This window comes from Pleurodeles waltl, chromosome 4_2 (genome assembly GCF_031143425.1).
Source record: "Pleurodeles waltl isolate 20211129_DDA chromosome 4_2, aPleWal1.hap1.20221129, whole genome shotgun sequence".
Taxonomy (NCBI): Eukaryota; Metazoa; Chordata; class Amphibia; order Caudata; family Salamandridae; genus Pleurodeles; species Pleurodeles waltl.
The window spans coordinates 793,301,866-793,304,728 of record NC_090443.1 but is presented as its reverse complement, the minus strand read 5'-3'; the positions used below and the strand labels follow the sequence as shown (position 1 = coordinate 793,304,728).

Below are 2,863 nucleotides of genomic sequence, written 5' to 3'. Positions count from 1 at the left end.
CTTTTTGTCACTTTCTCACTCCTTTAAAATAGCCGCCGCGCTCTAATCCAGAAGCCCTGTGTTCTTTTTTCTTTTTCTTAATTTTGCAGCAGACCGCGTCTGCAGAGCAGTATTAAACATAACATTTATTCGAAGATCGCGTTTTATTTAGACCATTCCAAGATGGTCGCCGTGCTCGAATCTAAAAGGATCCGGTCTGTTACCGGTCCTTTCTTCCTTTTTATAACCAGTGAAGCTGACCGCGTTTACATGTCAGCTTCAAATCTTCGATTAACGTGAGGAGCGCATTCGATCTTAAGCCGTCGTGAATTGCCGATTTTTTGGATCATTCATTTGCACTATGAAATCCTGGTAAGTATATTCTACAGACTTTATTAACCCATAAACCATAGGTTGGGGGCTTCGGGCTCAGTATTTTCAGTTTTGAAACCCTGTATTAGTCAATTGTTTAGATGTCTGTTGGGTTTCTTTTTTGTAGGTCGGTTTTAAAGTTATGATAGAGGAGCGAGAAGCCTTTTGGATTATCTGGTCACAGTTTGCCATGAATTGAAGCTCTGGTTGCTGTGCACGCCGTTGTAGGTTACTTTTTCATTACATTACTTTTTTCAAGCGGTGTTGGTTTGTTTTGGACAGTTGGCTTCTTTCTTTTCACAGTTGTTTCACGATTTGGGCTGAAAGTGTGAAAAATATTTGAATATGTATTATGCTATATTATTTAGATGGTGTTATTTATACACCTATATCTATTTGCATTAGATAAACTACGACGAAGGAGACCCCATGAGTCATAGAATTGTGAACGCCCTGAAGAAGGTGGAGTCAAGTTAATTGAATAAATTGTCGGTGTATGTCCACCGAAACGCGTGTCGGCGACTTCTTAACACACCTAAGTGGAGGAAAGAATTCTGGATCAGAAAGGATATGTAATGACTTTTGGAAATTCCTTTCCCTGATCATTTCAATGATTGGATACTTGACAAAGGGAACATATATTTTGGAACATATTGCTTTACATCTGAGAAAGAGAATGGCTTGTTCTCTTGTACCTAAGTTATCAATCATTTGTAGCAATATTGTTATAAATTTATATAATTTTGTGCATGTTTTGCCACTATTTGTAAATATTTACTATACAATTTTTGTGTGTTTATTTTGTTAGTATTTGTAAATATTGATAAATGATGTACTGGGGTAGAGTGATTTATCTGTCTTTTGGATTTTTATGTCTTGTCTTGTGACTTTCTTGACTTTGTCTGTGTCCATTTGTGCAGTATATGTTGTCTTTTTGCATGGTGTGTTCTCCTCCAGGATTGTATTTTATGTTGATGTATTGTTTGTTTAGAGGAGGTGATTGTACATAGAATTGATTGTTATTTTTGACAAGAAAGATAATGTCATTGTTTTTTTTATAAATAAATATGATCTATGTTTGAGATTATTATAATTTATGTTTTTTCTTGCTTCTTGTGCATGATATTATACAAGAGAGAAATGTTGTTATACCTTCCATACACCTTTGCATACAGGGGTAGGACCTGGTCCATCAGCTTTTCCAGCTCCTCTGTGGTGAAGGCAGCTGTGACACGCGCCATTTCAGGGACCAGAGTCAGGACACAGCAGCACACGCAGTGGAATACTACCCTTCACATGATGCAGGAGTCAAGTGTCAAGGCTCTGTCAAAATGGCGGTAGATACTGCGGTGGTGTGCACCATCACCACCGGCGGAGATCATGATTGGCCCAGGTTCACCATTGACAACCATGTAATCCAAGGATCAGGTGCACGGCTGTGAACACTGCCTTCTGCCATGATGACTAACGCCAGCGGAATGAAGTCACTTCCACACTACCATACATGGATGGCAGGAGGCTGCCATTCTGGTTTCACCACGTCTCAATAGCCTTGCCAGTGGCGTCATCCATGGCCATATTCCCTCTCCCATTCGTTGATTACTGACATGATTCTTTGATCCACACATGTAGTCACGGTTAGAAGTGTGTATACAATGTGATGCCATTATGACAGAGAAACCTCAGCACATATTAGCCTGATGGTGTACCTCATTCTTTCTGTTTGTGTGCGTTACTTATGTGTTGAATTTTGAAAAGTACAGTGAAGCAAGTGTATGTTTACAGACCCCTGGTAGATCTGGCCACTATGGAGGAACATCGCATCATTTTCACCTACCGACTTAATAGAGCTACAATCCATGACCTCTGTGCATTAATTGATCCTGTTCTGAAGCCGGCCAATCGGAATCAGCATGCCATCCCTACAACTGTGCAAGTGCTATCTGTTCTCTATTTTTTTGCCCACTGGCTCATTTCAGGTGACAGTGGGCATGGCTGCAGGAGTCTCACAGCCAATTTTCAGCCACATCCTATCCAATTTCCTGGATGCGTTTGTTCAACACTTGCAAAATTATGTCCAGTTTCCCCAAAGGGCTGAACTCACCGACATCAAATCTGGATTCTATGCCTTTGCTAATATCCCACATGTGATAGGTGCCATTGATGGAACCCACATAGCTCTCATACCCCAAAGAGTGAATGAACATGTGTATAGAAATCGTAAGAACTATCACTCCATGAATGTCCAATTGGTTTGTACTGCTGATCAGTACATTTCACATGTCAATGCCAGATTCCCAGGAGCAGTCCATGATTCATTTGTCCTGAGAAACAGCAGGGTGTCGCACATGAGGGGACAACTACAGGAGGACAGAGCTTGGCTCATAGGTGAGTGTGTATGACACTGGATCAGTTACATAGCTGAGAGCCAGGCTGTATGCAAGTAAAACCTGTTTGGTCAAGTCCTCTTTTGCAGGTGATTCTGGTAACCCCAACTTGCAATGGCTCCTGA

The 2,863-nt window shown here is 40.9% G+C and overlaps 1 long non-coding RNA gene across 1 annotated transcript; it reads left to right on the top strand.

The window, feature by feature from the left end:
- The first annotated feature begins 204 nt into the window (after positions 1–204).
- LOC138294210 (uncharacterized) lies at positions 205–1,430 on the top strand. The gene is made up of 3 exons (XR_011203271.1): positions 205–351; positions 479–575; positions 757–1,430. It is a non-coding gene; the product is annotated as an uncharacterized lncRNA (long non-coding RNA).
- Positions 1,431–2,863: the final 1,433 nt, after the last annotated feature.